The sequence below is a fragment of the Vombatus ursinus genome, unplaced genomic scaffold, assembly GCF_900497805.2.
Source record: "Vombatus ursinus unplaced genomic scaffold, bare-nosed wombat genome assembly UNPS02014792.1, whole genome shotgun sequence".
NCBI classification, from domain to species: Eukaryota; Metazoa; Chordata; class Mammalia; order Diprotodontia; family Vombatidae; genus Vombatus; species Vombatus ursinus.
Window position 1 is genome coordinate 2,964,328 of NW_020954570.1, and position 18,419 is coordinate 2,982,746.

Genomic DNA, 18,419 nt, shown 5'->3' on the forward strand with positions numbered 1-18,419 from the left:
AAAAAGTCCTCTATGAAAAGCTCAAAGAGCAATCTTAAAAAAAATCAAGTAAGAGAGGTAGAAAAAATGGGGGAAGAAATGAGAGTTATGCAGGGGAATTATGAAAAAAAAAGAGTTAACAGCTTGGAAAAGGAAGCACAAAAATTGACTGAAGAAAACAACTCCTTAAAAATAGGATTGACCAAATGGAAAAGGAGGTATAAAAGCTAACTGAAGAAAATAATTTCTTAAAAAATTAGAATTGGGCATGTAGAATCTAATGACTTTATGAGACATCAAGAATAATTCAGACAAAATCAAAAGAATGAAAAAAAAAAAAGAAAATGTAACATACTTCACTGAGAAACAAACAAAAAACTAACCTGAAAAATAGATTCAGGAGAGATAATTTAAGAATTAGTGGACTACCTGAAAACCATGATCAAAAAAGGATCACAGACAGCATATTTCAAGAACTTTCAAGGAAAACTCCTCTGACATCCTAGAACCAGAAGGTAAAATAGTCATTGAAAAAATTAATTGATCACCTCCTGAAAGAGATCCCAAAATGAAAACTCCAAGGAATATTTCACCCAAATTCTAGAAGTGTCTGATCAAGGATAAAATACTGCAAACAGCCAGAAAGAAACAATTCAAATACCAAGGAGCCAAAGTCAGGATTACACAGGATTTAGCAGTTTCTACATAAAAGGATTGGAGGACTTGTAATATGATATTACAGAAGGCAAAGGAGCTTGGATCAGAACCAAGGATAAACTACACAGCAATATTGAACATGATCTTTCAGGGGAAAAGATGGACATCCAACAAAACAGGGGACTTTCAAACTTTCCTGGTGAAAGGACAAGAGCTGAACAGAAAATTCAATCTTCAAATACAAGACTCAAGAGAAGCATAAAAAGGTAAATAAGAAGGAAAAAAAGGTATTCAATGAGGTTAAATTATTTATGTCCCTATGCTGAAGGATAATACTTGTAACTTAAGAACTGTATCTCTATTAGGGCAATTAGAAGTCATATACATAGACACAGCATGCAAATATAAGTTGACTTTGATATGGTGATTAAAAAAAAGCATAATTAAGGGGTTAAAAAAGAGTTATACCAGAAGAAGGAAAAAAGGGGAGACATGGGGGTAAAGTATATCACAAGAAGGAGCATGAAAGACCTATTATAGTAGGAGAGAAGGGAGCAGGTGAGCATTGTTTGAACCTTACTCTCATTTGGATTTGTCTCAAAAAGGGAATAACATACACATTTAGTTGGAAAAGAAAACTATCTTACCTTATATGGAAGTAGGAGGGGAAGGGGAAAACAAAAGGAGAAGGCTGATAGAAGGGGTTGAGGGAGACAGTAACCAGAAGCAAAACACTGATGAGGAGGGCCAGGGTGAAAGGAGAGAGAGAGAAAAGTATAAACAGGGGGAAAATAGGGTGGAGGTAAATACATAGTTCATAATCATAACTGTGAATGTGAATGGAATGAACTCTCCCATAAAATGGAGGCAGAGAGCAGAGTGGTTCAAAAACCAGACTTCTGCAATTTGTTGTTTACAAGAAACACATTTGAAGCAGAGAGACACACACACACAGACACACACACACACACAGACACACACACACACACACACACACACACACAGGGTAAAGGCAAAAGGCTGCAGAAGAATATAATATGCTTCAGCTGAAGAAAAAAAAAAAGCAGGGGTAGCAATCCTGATCTCAGACAAAGCAAAAGCAAAAAAATGGATCTAAAGAGATAAGGAAGGAAACTATATCTTGCTAAAAATACCAATGAAGTAATATTAATATTAATTCTAAACATATACACATCAAGTGGTATGGCATCCAACATCCAAGTGGTCCAGGTCCCTGGAATTCTATTACCTCATAGACTCCTTGGCCACTCCTAGATCCCTCCCATAGTCTTCCTGTATATAAGGTCCATCTTGTCTCCAATAAGATGCTCTGATTTTTATAATCTAGCCGCTGCTCAGATTTTTACAATCTAGCCACTACCTCACAGGTACTCAGATTCCTTAAGAATTTGGCCAATATGGTGGATCTTAATAAACCTTGTCTTTGGCTGACTAAATTCTTTTGGTCAGGACCTGTGTGTTGTAATTTTGGGGTTCCAGCACCCCTAAACCGCTAGATCTCATCAGGTTAGCAGGCAGTTGTCCAGAGCTAGAATAGGTCCTAATATCAGGAGGTAATTACAAATTTAGGGAATGACACAAAAAAGGGTATATAGACAAGTAAGAGTAAAATAACCACATGGAATTGATGGAGGGGATCAGGACCCCTAAAAGGAAAAGCCCTTGAACTTTCCCACAAATTTCAGGAACCCAATCCCTGAACCCAGATTCCTGGCTTTAGCCTGAGACACCTGGCCCATCCAAGGCAATAATCCTTTTAACTGCTCTTTCATTAAGGCCCTCATTGTCTGCACCTGGCCCATCTCTGGCTACTTGCCATTCCTTAATCCCATCCAGATCTTCCCACAATCTTTCCATATAAAAGTACCAATTTTATCCTCATCAAATACACAGATTCTTAAAATCTCACCTGCTTCTATTGATGACACAATAAGCCTTGTCTCTGACCGAAAGAAGAAAAAAAAAAAGAAATTATCAAGGTAAAGTCCCCTGATATTCTAGAACCTATACATAAAATAGAAGTTGAAAGTTTTCACTGATCAACTCCTGAAAGAGTTCTCAAAATGAAATTTCCCAGGAATAGTATAGCCAAATTCCAGGGCTCCCAGGCCAAGGAGAAAATATTGTAAGCAGCCAAAAAGAAACACTTCAAGTATCATGGAGCCACAGTCAGGATAATTCTAGATTTAGCAGCTTCTACATGAAAGGAGTGGAGGCCTTGGGATATGATATTCTAGAGGGCAAAAGAGCTTAGATTAGAACCAAAAACCACCTACCCAGAAAAACTGAGTATAATCCTTCAGAGGTATAAAATGGATATTCAATGAAATAGAGGACTTTTAAGCATTCTTGATGAAAACAGGAGAGTTGAATAGAAAATTTGACTTTCAAATACAAGGATCAAGAGAAGAATAAAAAGGTAAACAGCAATGGGAAATCATAATGAGGTTAAACTGTTGACATAACACACATGCTCAGTTGGGTATAGAAATCTATTTTACCCTACAGGAAAATAGGAAGGGAAGTGGATAGGGGTGGTAATAGAAGGTAGGGCAGATTGAGGGAGGGGGTAGTCAGAAGCAAAACATTTTTTATGAGGGCCAGGGTAAAAGGAGAGAGAGAATAGAATACAGGGGAGGATAGTATGAAGGGAAGTATAGTTAGCATAAATGACTGTGAAAAAATAAAATTAAAGCAAGTTTCTCTGATAAAGATCTCATTTCTCCAACATATGGAGTACTGAGTCAAATTTATAAAAATAAGCACCATTCCCCAATTGGTAAATGATCAAAAGATATGAAGTTTTTGTATAAAGTAATCAAAGCTAGCCACAGACATATGAAAAAATGCTCTAATTCACTGTTGATTGGAGAAATGCAAATTAAAACAATTCTGAGGTACTACCTCATACCTATTAGATTAGCTAATAGGATAGATGAGGAAAACAACAAATATTGGAGAGGATGTGGGGAAAATGAGATGTTGATGCATTGTTAATGAAGTTGTGAACTGATTCAACCCTTCTGTAGAGCAATTTGGAACTATGCCCAAAGGGCTATAAAACCTTGCATACCCTTTGACCTAGCAATACCACTACCAAGTCTGTATCCCAAAAGAAATTTTTAAAAAAAGGAAAAAAAGGACCTATAAGTACAAAAGTATTTATAGTAGCTTTTATCTGGTGGCAAACAATTGGAAATTGACAGGATTGGAATACCATTGTGCTATAGGAAATGATAAACAGGATGATCTCAGACAAAACCTGAAAAGAATTACATGAGCTGACACAAAGTGATACGTACTGTGTACAAAGTAACATCAATACTGTATCAATACTGTTGTTGTTTAGTTATTTCAGTTGTGTCTTACTCTTTATGACCCCATTTGGGGTTTTCTTGGCAAACATACTGGAGTGGTTTGCTGTTTTTGTCCCCAGATCTTTTTACAGATGAGGAAACTAACAAACAGGGTTAAATGACTTTCCCAGGGTCTTGCAGCTAGTAAATGTCTGAGACCAGATTGTACCCGAGAAGATCAGTCTTCCCGACTACAAGCCCATCACTCTATCTACTGCACCACCTAGCTGCCCAGAAATATTTATTGTGTCTACTCTGTGCCAGATATGTTAAGCATTTTTTATAAATATTTTCTGACTTGATCCTCTCAACAACATTAGGAAGTAGCTACTTTTATTATTTCCATTTTAGACATGACGAAACTGAGGCAATAGATGTTAAGAGACTTGCCCAGAGTCACATAGCTAGTAAGCATCTAGACCAGATTTAAATTTAGTTCTTCCTAACTCTTAGCCTGGTGCTCTATCCAGCATTCTTTAGGATCAAAAAATATGAAGAGGGAAAGATTTGTTGGTTGTAGCTGAGGGTCTAGAACAAATTCTATGTAACTACTAATCGTGAGGTGTCTACTTCTCCCCTAGTGTCCAATCCTGTGCTAGATTGATCTTCAGTTTACCCAGACTAAATATTCTCCATCAGAAAAAGGAAAATGAAGAAGGGAGGGTGGGTAAAAAACATTTAAGTACCTATTATGTGCCAGACACTGTGCTAAGGATTTTTAATAATATTATCTTATTTGATCCTCCCAACTCAGAGAGGTAAATGCTATTATTATTATCCCTATTTTATAATTGTGGACACTGAGACAAATATATATCAAATGATTTTCCCAGCTTCACACAACTAGTAAATGCTAGAGGACAGATTTAAACTCTAGTGTTCCTGACGCCAGGCACAGCACTCTATCCATTTTATCACCTAGCTGCCTATAAGAGGAAATATGTATGATAAAGCATGGTACCATAAGTATACCTCAGACTTTGAAATTAAAGGACCTAGCTGGCTAAAAATACTGCCTTTCTCCCTTTCAATCTATGTGGCTTTGGGCAAGTCATTTAATTTATCTTGACCTCAGTTTCCTAAACTGCAAAATAAGTCTTAATCTAGATGGCCTCTAAGGTCCTTTGAAGTTTTAAATGTATTATGTCAGATGTGACATATTTGGTGAATTAAATCTCTAAAGTTTTCAAAAACAAACCATACCATAGGACAATGAGCAATAAATGCCAGCCTTCCATTTCTGTCAACATGCAGGTTCCATTGGAACCATTTTCTTATGGCAATTTTCTTTTTCAGTGCCTTTCCTGCAGTGTAGGTTGACCAAGGAGAGCTCCTGCTAACTTGCAATAGGTTGTACAGAAACTTAGTTTAAGGGACTTTAGGGGACCCTGCCTGCTGATTTGACTATTTCTTCCTCATCTACTTTTTTGTGTTTCTGACCCAGAAACTATTTTAAGTGGTTTCTGATTTGGTTTCCTGGGGATATCAGATGTTCACAGACAAAGATTTTTTGATAGAGTATGTGACACTCCCTTTCCCTTCTGAAATCAGAGGTTCTGAAGTTGATGTTAATGCAAATGGTTAGTCCACAAAGTAAATGTGTCACAAGGCTTCTCAGCAGCTTTCATTTAACTCAGTTGGTGGGATCCAGCACTATTGGGATCAAATATCTTCCCTCAACTGAAAAAAAAAGTAAAGACAATTTTAACCAGAAACTATGGTATTATAGCATGCTTTTCTGCATGGGGTGGAAATTGCTTCAATGGTACTTATCTGTCTGTACCATGTTTCAGTGGAAAGTTAGTTGAATATAAGACTTTAGAAGTGTAAGTCACATGAAGTTTCATTTTAATACAACATCTTTCTTTTAAAGACAAGGGCCTTCAAGCCCAGAGATGTTAAATGCATATCCTGAACTAAACACAAGTAAGTTAGATGGAGGTATGTGGTACAAGGAAGAACAGCTTTTAAATTATATTTAAATAAATACACATAGGTTAGAAAATTCTCTTTTCTACAGCATAGAGGCATAAGACCTGTTTTCCATCCATACAGAGCTCCAGGAGCATTTATGAGTCAGTGATTGTGAATTTGACAGAGCAGGCAAAGATGAAGGCCTTAAAAACAAACAAACAAAGGATTGTTCTTGAACACGAGGTGGAAGATTGGGGAAATTATTCCCTGTTTGTAAGATCTTACATCTTTTTTCTTTTTCCAATTGTCCTAGAAAGACTACTATATATAGGCAAGGAAGTGCTAATGCTTTACAAGAGTTCTCTGGGGGAAAATGTACACATGATACACATTTATGTTTAATATGTATCACAAATATTTTCTCCATCACTTAATTTCAGATAATCAACAAAACAATAAATTAAGTCCTGACCTATAGTATTTGCTGATTACTGAAGTGTCAATGATCATGATGAAAATTTAAAATTGAGAACCAGTAAGAGTTCACAGGAGCGCATATTTGCATTGAGGCAGTATTCATCTGAAGATTTGGAAACAACCCTTTATGCTGACTCTGAATGTAAGGGATAGAGACATGATTAAGTAAATGTAAGGGAAAGCGCAAGAGGTCAGGAAACTGATACATAGCTATTAGAGTTCTTAGTACTGGCTTGTGCTTGTCACTAGGAAAAAAGAAACTGATAGAGCACTACAGCTTTCTGCTGCACCAATGGAAACAGATCTAACATGGTCTAATCACGAATGAAAACAATCCTAAGTGAAAGTTCAGTTTACAATTCAGTTTGGAATGACAGGAAATTTAACTTCTATGCTTTAGCTCTGCCTCTCACTTTGGGGGTTGGATACTCAAAAGGTAGTGGGAAAGAGCACATTGGGTGTACCTACTCTTTTATATGGTTCTGATTTATTTCTACACTTGTAAATGAAGTCTCTATTACATGGATATCTTTATTATTTATTGTGAATAAAGCATCTATATAAGGATGCTTTGTAAATGACCCTAAAGGAAACTCAAAGGATTAGACGATATAAAGGGGAGAAGAAATTTTAAGTCAGGGTGGAGCCATGAGATCTCATTACTGAACACAAAGACAAGGTTTGACAAATTCCCAAAAGCGTCCTCTCTTGGGTGTTGTACATTAAATATTTTGTGATAACTAAACCACATGCATACAATGAAGGCCCAAAGCCTTCCGTGTACAGGAACACCCAGGGATGATAATTTTCAAAGGAAGAGGGACACACTTTTCAGATTTTGCATGGGGCATACACATATCCTGTTCTTGTAGCAGTTAAATGTTTTCCAAAGTCATGGAAAGAGATAAAATGGCACCACTAGAGTCTCTTAAAAGAACATAGAATCTTTTGAAGGAAAGAGACTTCATGTGCATGTTTCATTTACATTATTTTCCGTCTGTTTTCCTTAACACCTGACCACATCTAATCCGTCAAAAATGCTAAAGTATCCTTTGCATGAAAAGAGAGTCCAAATTAAGTCTTGAACCTTAACAAAATGTTTACAATTCATGTCATTAAATTAAGTGGAACTATATATGCCAAATGGCACATGTCTTTTCAAAGACTTTAAATCAACCAGACTAGACAAAAAGAGAACTGTCATTCACCTAAGATTTTTTTGTGAAGGCAAATTAAGGTCTTTTAGAGCTTACTAGTTGAATGGGAAATATGGAATCACAAGCAAAGATAGACACTTTCTCTGTATCAAACCTAGAATAATTCATTAAATGAGCTTCAGGTGAAATTAAATCATGTTTTATAACATGGAAAGGTTCAAATCAGATATTATATAAAGTACAGAGTTCTTTCAGGATGTAAATTAACTGAAACTAAATTCCCCTCAAGAAATATGATCAGAGGAAGTATTAAGAGTTATATAAGGACTTCCCTTTGGTAAAATACATCTTAATACATTTTTCTTCTTTCTCACATAATTTGTTGCCCACTTAAATGCAAGAGAGGGACAAAAAAGAATAGAGAAAGTGTCTAAGAAGAAATACCACTCCAGTATTTTCTTGGCATTATCAAGAAGATCAGAATGCTGAAGATGATTTTCCATTGGTGTAGAGCAGAACTCCATTATTTCCCTCCTTGATTCCCCAATAAATATGTCCTAACCATGTGATTGATGAGGCTAGAATTTGAATAACAAGGTAGTTACTTCCATCTTAAGGGAAGAGAAAAAGATGAGTAAGCTGAACATGAGTAAAGACATAGTTAAAGTCAGTAGAGCTAGAGAAGGTACATAAGCATCCGAAAGTGGGGAACTGAGACAGTGCCAGACTCCAAGACCAAAGCTGTGTGGTCAGATTGGACAAAATTTTCTAGAGAGATGGTGTATTGTTGGAATCCCACTGAATTATAGAAAGCATGATTTTTCCCTTTTCCCATTCTTCTCTCTTTGATTTCTTCTGGGGAGGTGGTAAGTCTGTCTTGTCTAAAAATTTTGTTTACTTTTGCGCTTCCTTTTTTTTCTCTTAAGTGGGCAATTGTGATACATGTAATTGATGCTAATATTGCTAATCTTTGTGTGTTATTATTCAAAAGAGGTTGTGAGGAACACTTGAATTGTGTTTTGAAGTAGAGCTAGAGAGATAGACTTAAAGCCATCTTCCATCCTTCCATCCTCTTTCCTCTTTATCCTCCTCCTTTATTTTTTTATCCTCTTCCTCACCCTCTTTTGTCTCCTCCTCCCCCTCCTCTTCCTTCTCTTTTCCGCCTTAGGAGGAATTTCCACCTGGGAATTTAGATATGGAAAAATAATTACTGATTCAATTTTTTAACCTCCTAAAGCACAGTCAACAAATATATACCAGGATCCTTCTAAGGAATGAATGAATGAGTTGGTGGGGCAGGACTATGACTAATAGGGCTGTTACTGGGGATAAAGCCTTTGCCATTTTTTCATTACATTTCCTCTTGTGTTCTGTTGAAAGGAAAGCCATCTAGAATGGTCTGAAAGTCAAGGGAGTGGTTGAGAGAGAAAGACACATTGAAAGAGAGAGTATCTCCATCAATACAAAGGTAGGGTGCACAAACTTGAAAGTTAAAGTCTGGCCCAATCAGTCAGAAAGTCAGGGTCAGACCCTTAGGAGATTGAGAAGAATCCTAGAGGTGATTTCTGCCCAAGATTAATGGGCATTTATTACAACAGCATCCTGATCTCCTATGGCAATACCAAGACAGCATTACACTAGTAAGGGCTAAAAATTACAAAGGAACAAGTGTGGAATTAACAACTGATATGTGACAAGCAAATAATAGATGTATATAACCAACACCTTTATATTGTAATACCTGTTATTAATTTAAGCTTCCTGTTTAATACTAGCCTGGCAGTTTGTTCTCTTGATTATCTTGTGTCATTCCCAACATGGGAAATGGTTGTGGGAGAAAATCAATGGTATATTTCCATTTAGATTGTTAATGTAGAAATTTATATAAATATTTTGATTTTCCTAAAGGGTTGACATTGTTAAATTTAGTTTCCTTTTTGTCAGTAATGAATTTGCTTTCTCTCAGGTTTTATATAATTAATAATTCCACCACATGAGCTTTACTTTAACAAGTTTATAGTAAACATCTGAAAAGTATCTCCAAGTTGTGTAGGGAAACAGCACAGTTCAGTATAATGAACACAACATTTAAAACCAGAGGACCTGGGTTTGAATTCTGATTCAGCTACTTATTACCTGTATGATCATGTAACTTCCTTAAATGTAAAGGCTAAAAATGTGTATATTTTCATAATTATGTGACATTTTAAAAAATGATCATGACTGAGCATAAAGAAATCATAACCAAACAGAAAAGGGAAGCCCTATTAAACATCCATTACAAAAGGAACAAAATAGCAATTAAAATAAGTGAAAAAGCAAAACTAAACCTAAAGTAAGTAATGAAAACCTGAATGTGTATCCAAGAAGAATCAAAGAAACCATGTTTAAGTGAATTAAAGAAAATAACAACATTAAGATACCAAAATTGTTATGTTGAAGCTAAATAATTCATCCCAGGGAAATATGCATATATATGTGTGTATATACATTTCTATTTAGTGATTTCCATAATGTTTTATGTATATATATATATTCTGAAAACAGATTAACAAATAGAAAAAGAGATAAATAATGACTTCATATTGCAATTTTCAAAAGCACTCAAAAAATAAATCAACTGCTCTCAAATAACACAAAAGAAGAAATAGTGGCAATTTGAGATAAAATAGTTGGGAAAGAAAAGAACTAAAGATTTTGCAAAACTATGTTTTTTTATTTTAGTATATTTTAATTTATTTTTAGTCTTCAACATTCACTTCCACAAGATTTTGAGTTCCAAATTTTCTCCCCATCTCATCCCTCCTCCCACCCCAAGATAGTGTGCATTCTGAATACTCCTTCCCCTAATCTGCCCTTCCTTTTTTCAACCCCCCACCCTTGTCTTCAGTACTACTCTTCAGTGCTATAAAAAGCAGGAGGAAAACTAAATTAGTGTTTAAATATAGTCTAAAAATTGTGTGACCCTTAGCACTCTATTCCACCACCACCACCCCTTTTGAGTGCCATTTATAGATCATCACCTCAGAATCAAATGGAGATTGCACAGAGTTGAAAGCAAATTTGAATAAGCCTACTGGTGATGAATTTGGCTATAGTTAGCTAGTCCTTTACTCAGAAAGCATCTTAGCAGCATCACTTTCAAAGTTTTTTATTTTCACTATTTTTGAACATGCCTAACCTCATGCTTTGCTAGAATAGCCTTCAATAACCCAGAGTCATCTTCATGCCATGGAGTGACATTGAATTAAAGTTGCAGAAGAAATTACTTTTACTGCTGAGGCAATGTCAATTTACATTTAAAATTAAATACCCTAAGTACCATGAATCTATTTTAATTTTCTTTTCATTCTCTACCTCCATTAGTAGAGTAAGTTCCTTACTGGTAACTCTCTTGAGTAAAGAAATCATAGATCCAGTGTCTGTCCATATTGCTATATAACTCAATGTTATTTTTTTTTAAATTTTTCCATTATATCTTTACAGTGATAGATCAGCACAGCCACCTTGTTTAAAAAACAAATAGCGTACTGAGTCATTCACAGAACAGACACAACAGATTTTTTTTTTTTTTGGCTATGCAATGGGGTTAAGTGTCACACAGGGTCACACAGCTAGTAAGTATTATGTGTATGAGGTCAGATTTGAACTCATGTCCTCCTGACTCCAGAGTCGGTGCTCTATCCACTGTGCCACCTAGCTGCCCCTCCACATATATTTTTTAAAATTATTGTATTTGTATTTAAAAGTACTGTAGACTAAATCATACTACAGACAAGTGCATGCAATTGGCACTTTTTTGGGGGTAGAATGGATTGCAAGATGTTGGAGAATAATTTTTGACCTACACAGTGCAAATGGAAATGCCAAGCACAAAGGGATAATAAAAAAAAATCCATTTGTGGTAAATTTCAAAGGTTCACAGACTTAGAGTTAGAAGAGTCATTAGGGGTCATCAATTTTGATCCCCTCATTTAAAGATGAGGAAATTGGGGCACAGAGAAGCTAAATGCCATGCCTAGGGTCATACAACTTGTAGGTATCTGAGGCTAAATTTGTTCAGGTTTTCCTGAATCTAAGCCCAGTGTTCTATTCATTGTACTATATGATTTATTTGATAAGTAAATACTTCATAAATATTTATTCTATGTGCTTATTATATTGGATTTGTGAATATGAGAGGTAGTATAGTATAGTAGATTGAGAGAATGCTGTCCTTAGGACTAAGATGATCTGGGTCCAAGTACTTCCTCTTGCAACTACTAGCTCTATGTCACTTAAATTTTTATTGTCCCAAGCAATTCTCCAAGACAAGAGTTCTTAACCTGAGATCCATAAATATTTTAAAAATTATTTTGATAACTATATGTCAATATAATTGGTTTCCTTTGAAATCCTATTTTTTGTACATTTAAAAAAAATTGAGGAGTAGGCCAATGGCTTCACCAAATTGCCAAGTGGGTCCATTACATGTATGTGTGTGTGTGTGTGTGTGTGTGTGTGTACAGAGCATATGATATATATGTATATATTATACACACACATATAGAATATAATGCCTGTATGTATATATACACATATACATATATACTTATAATTTCTTAGAACATATAGCTCTATGTTGCATGAGGTAGGTTCCTTACTTGAGAAATCTTTATACCAAAAATCATAAATCTAGACCCAATTCTATGAGAATACTTCACAAAGATTTCACTCGGGCGTCAGTTCCATGAGCAATCACCAAACATATTGATAAGACAGGATGATATTTATGATATATCAGGCTAGTGATCTGTGAGCTAAGGAAAATTTAAATGATAGTTCATAATGAACTATCAGAGCAGTCATTGGCCAGAGCAATTATAGTGTATTGGATGAAAAACACATGCTTAAAAATATTGTCCCAGATATCGACTGACGTGGTGGGTGAAAATAAGATTGCTTCTGAAGAAACAATTGAGTGTTAGTAGTCTGAACCAGATAATGCCTGCCCTTGCCTCAGAAAGTTGTGATATGTCTTCATAGTCTATGTCTATTTTCCCATGAAAAAATATATAAACCCAAAGAAAAACCCGTCATGGGGGCATATAGCCTACATTATACAAGCCAGAAGATAGGACAGGGAGGCTCTCTATGTAGTAGTGTTATTTCAGTCATAAAATCACTGAGATTTCAGTGGTATTCTCTCTGTATTGCAGAGTAAGAAACTATAGAAGTCTGGATCTGGGATATAGACTGAACTCCCTAGAATTACCTCCAAAAATGAAGTTTAATCTGTCACACATACACACACACACATTCATACACACACATGAATAGTATTAGAAATTGCAGACCAGAATTGACATTAGAAAATTGTTGAATTAACTTCACATTCTCCTCAATTGTGTGCAATCTATTTTTGTCCCTGTCATTTGACTGAAAATCCTGCTTCAAAGGTCACCCAAGAAGTCCTAGTTGCTAAATCCATGACTAGAACTCTTCCCAACTCTAAACCCAGCCTACAATTTATCTAGGAAGCTAATAAGGGAAACAAAAAATTCAAACTTAACTTCAGACACTTACAAATCACATGAACCTAGGCAAGTAATTTAATTTCTCTTTGACTCAGTTTCCTCATTTGAAAAATGGGGATGATAACAGCATGGTTGTTGTGAGGATACTATGATATACAATTTATAAAGTCCTTTGCAAGTGCTATATAAATGTTAACTAACTTACTACATACATACACACAAACAAACATATGTTACACAATTTGATGCTTTATTATACTATATGGTTTTTAGTATGTTAACAAAAATTCAGTTCTGTTACTTTCACAATCTGTATTTGTCCAAAATATATTTTAAAAGCTTTTAGAATCATTTTGTTGGAGAAATATAATAAAGTATTTTTTGAAGACTCTGAAATATAAATTTGGCAGAGAGGAGAATGGTCATGAATATCTGAGATGATCTGAAGTAATAAAAACATTGGCACATCCATTATTGTGCTTCACGTTCTGTGAAGGAGAGCTCAGATGGGCACGGGGAGGATTGCTATATACCCTGTAATTCTATTACTGTCGAAAAGGAAGGCACTGACCTTGACAACAATGAATGTAAAAACCTTTCTTACTTGTTTAATAAGAATCAAATATTTAGGCAGTGGTGCCCAGTAACATTTTGGAGAAAATGAGTATTTTCCACCTTTCATTATTTATTCTCCTTTCTCTTCTTTATTATTTATTGCCCTCTCTTCTAGGCTCATACGCACATGCAATTATATGCACACACATGCAGACACACACACATATACATACTCCACACGAGGAAACTATTGTTAAAATTGTCTAGAAAAAAAAATAACCTACACAGATAATGAAACCACAAACTGAGTTTACTTTTCAAAAAAGTTTGTATTGAATCTCATCTAGATGAACAAAGAAAATCCTCTAATTAGATTTTCCATCTTCATATTACTATCCAACTCCCTAGGACTTTAATGATAACTCTAAGGATTATCATTAGAATATTCTCCATCTATTTCTCAGATAATTCTATACTTCACAATTAGTAACTTCCCAATATTCACCAAAAATAGATGTAGAATTGTGTGAGAAAAAAATCACTGCAAATTGAGGCAGAAGGCCTGAATTCAAGACTTGGATCTTCCTCTTACTATGTGAGAGACCTTGAGAAAGTCATTTAAACTCCAATTCTAAGTTTCTTCGTATGTAAAATGTAAAATTACACATGTATACACATACACACAAATTCCTGGTGATTAAAATTTTCCGATGGCAACGTAGATAAGAAACTGTTTTAGCTTAATTGTCTTAGAGAGTTGCTTGGCACACTGAATGACTCAGTGACCTGACTAGGGCCACACAGACTGTCAAATTAGGGACTTGAACTCAGTCCAGTGGTTTGCCGATGAATGTTTAACAACTGATTCTACAAAACAGAGAAAACAAATTTACTTTTAATCTGTATTATTAACATTTTTATCACTTTATTAAGTCTAGAAAATTAGAAAAAACAATAAACCAAGCTTTGATTTATAATATTTGCCAATTTCTGAGGTATAAATGATCACACTGAAAATTTAGCAATCAGTTCTGAGATAGTATGAGCTGGCCCTAGTTCACTTTTTTTTAAGATACTACAAAAATTTCAAAATAGTATTATAGATCTCAAATCTGCGATGTTTTTCCACACTCTTATTCCCCCAAATTTACCACCTGCTCTTCTCATACAATACTTGTTAATCCAATACTCTGATTATCAGTGATTTTGTTAGGGGTAGGGGGAAACGTCTTCAATCAACATAGATAACTACTGAAGTACTACGTAGTAGATGGACTTTAAGAATTTCTGTTAATTCCCTCACATAGCTTAACCAGTTTTATTTAGGCAAGGATTCCACTGATGAACATACGGTTAATTGCCAGACCTATGCTCAAAGCTTGTCCAGTTATTTAGCCTGAGTTTGCCTAGTCATTTGCCTATAACATTTGAGATCTTCCTTCCCTCAGCTTACCTCCTTGTCACAGTAAGTGAGGGGGATAGGACTCTAGTGAATTTATATCTAAAATGTTGCTTGTCCCATATTATTTTACTGTGCAGACTAATAAAAATCAACTTGAAACAAGCCTTAACTGTTTCAAAACTCAAATATCTCTTCTCCCAAATTTATTTATGCCCAGATCACAAGACCAATGCCTTAGAGATTCAATGAACCTTAGAGGTCATCTAATTCAACCCCCCTTATTTTAAAGATAAATGAACTGAGTTCTAGAGAGGTTAAATGACTTATCTAAAGTCATAAAAGAAGTATCATAGCCAAGATTTAACTCGGGTCATTTGAGTCCATATCCAGTGCTATTTTCGTCACACTATGCTGATTCTTCTTGTCATTCTTACTGCATGAATAACAACATTGAGAAAGCAGACAGCAAGGTCATGGTGTTAATAAGTACTATGTAAAAATATACCTAGTATGTAAAAAACCCAGATTTTTTTTTTCAAAAGCTGGGGTGGTACATTTTTATGTGCAAAATATACCAATTTCATTTTTTCTTACAAAATGAAGCAGCTTCAGAGCATCTAGTCCTTTCCACCTTTCTGGACAAACGACTTTATATATTTTGTATCTACCTAGGACATATTAACTCCTTAAGTACCTACACCTCCATCAAGATCCAGAAGAAGGTCAGAGGCACCAATTTTTTTTGAGGATTGAGGACACAAGAATAAGACATTCTCACTCACCTTTTCCCAGTTGCCAGGTGCTTGCTGACAGTGGTGAAAACTTGTTGTTGTCATAAGCAGAGACAACTCTGAAGGCACAAAGGGAACAGATGTGTGCTATAATAATAACAAAGTGCCACTTTTAGAAATACTTTTCTGCTTAGGGCTACATTTAAACCTTGAGGTGCAGTTCATGAAACTCATAATGTGGTAGAGTAAGTACAGGCAGCATCTTGGAGATTCTCTGGGGTAAAAGATTCTGAAATATTGTTGTCATTATCACCATCTTGCTAACTGAATCACAGTTAGTGGCCTGGTTATTGGCCCTAAGGGAGTGACTTACTACCCTCCAGGTTGAAATAAGGGCAAAATGAGATTTCTCCATTGAAAGAAGATGGCACAAATACAGGACACACAAAGGAAAAGATATCCTAGTCATGTCTGATCTTTTAGAAATAGGGAAATAAATGAATATAAATGTTAAATCCTCAGTTTGCTCATATAAACTAATTGGGCCTAAGCCTCCATGAATCTGGGCAAAGATGTAGCATGCTTTTTGAGACAGCTATCTTTCCCTTTGAAAGCGGTTTGCATCTGATTATTTTAAGAGAAGTGCTGAAAAAGCAGACAGGACAGCATCATTGGAAGATCAGGTTATGAAAGAATGTTAAAGTGTCAGAGACTGCATCATATTTTATTGCTCGTCCAGTTAAGTTGTAAAATTGTAAGGTGCCACTGAAGTAATTCAATCAAATAAAGTGAAAGTAATATTGATAAAAAAAAAACCCTTTCATTTTTACTGACTCATAAACATTACAGAGTAAATGCACAGACTGTGTTTTAGAAACCATGGAGATTAATATGGTATTTCTGAATATCAAGAAATCGAAGATAAATTACAAGAAACTGATGAATCTGGAAAATACAATATGGTCACTGCATAATAACAATGCCTATGGCCCACATTGCATAATGCACATATGCATAAATATACATGCATATATAAGAACATATATACACACATCTTATGCTATCCCTTCATACATGCTATCCAATGATGTCCATTAGTATTGATTCACATTTTATCCTATTTTTACTTCAGAATAAGATTAATGATCTCATCTGCCTGTGAGAATTTTCTCTGGAGAGAGGAATGTGAATAGATGGCTTCTCAAAGTTGCCTTAGCACTTGTGAATACACATTTTCTTTCATAAGAGGGAAATGACTGAAAAAGAACTACCAGCCAAGCTCAGTAAGCAATCCTCCAAATGGCTTTTCAGTGATTAGGATGCATCTTCATGTAATATGAAAAAATAGAAAACACAGGGAGATGGCTTTTAAATTAAAACAGATAGGCACTCAAATCTACCTCCCCAGACAGGTAAGTCTGAGGACAGAAATGAAATGACCACTGATGTTGTTGTAAGTGTGTGAAGCATGGAAGTAGAAATGCTATGCTTATCATTTAACTAGCATTGGAAACTGTATTTCTTAAACCAATTATACAATTGGAGAGGAATTTTAGAGAGCAGAAAGTTTCTTCACAATGTCTACAAACTTGATTTTTGTTTGTTACTTTGTTTTTAGACATAAATGTGCAGCATAAAGGTTTTTGTTTTGTTTTGTTTTTTTGCCAGCTACCTCTTTAAGTGTGGCTATCACAATAGGCTTTGTTGACTTTGTGAGCCCCAGGGAAAAGATGTGATATGTGCGAAAACAAAACTATCATTTCATTATAAAAAAAGTCATGCTTTAACAAAAAATCTAATCTCTTCACCTTGAACAATTAAAATATTAGGTGTCAGTTTAGAAAGCATGGTACATCTTATCATCAAACAATATTTTCAACAATATCCATATATATTATGAATTTCTGTAATTTTTTCAGTATAGTTTCCTCTAAGGCATTATCCAAAAGAGATGAATTCTTTAAAAAGGCATTAATTTCTTAGCAAAAAATAGTAACTGCTCATTTGGAATTTTTTGAGAAATACTATATTTTTGTTTACACATAAATGTAAATGTGTGTTCTTTAGATACATATGTACATGTCTGCATTGTGAATGTATATGCACGTATATATACATGCTGGCCTCCAGGTAATTTGATCATTTTCCTGAAGGATAACTCTATGATACTGGGTAGGCTATGTGTGAGGGAGAGAAAATTTGGAGAAAGGCTCAGAGAAGCAAAATTTGAAAGAGAAATGGCAAAAAGGAAGTTTTCAATTTTTGAATATCTAACAAGAGTTCCTTTAGCAATAGAAATGTAGGGAAAGCTCCTGATATGTTCCTTGATATCCAGTACCAGCATCCCACAGAGACTAAGATAAAACTTCTCTGGTAAGATCAATCACTCTCTTCTAGGCTGAGCTGAGAGTTTATGTTGCACCCAAGTCAAAGAGTCTGTTTACTTAATTTTTTTACCTGTCCTATTTTGTGTAAGTACTCTTACTTCTCTTTTATACTTTACTTGTATATTTGTATAAATAATATTGCTTGCTATCTGTGCTTGTCTTTTGTATGACAAGTATTTCGTGGTAGAGAGAGAAATTGACTGGAAGTAAACTAACTGCTACTCTCCTGATCCAAGGCAGGACTAGTATTTCATACCCAGGACTAGG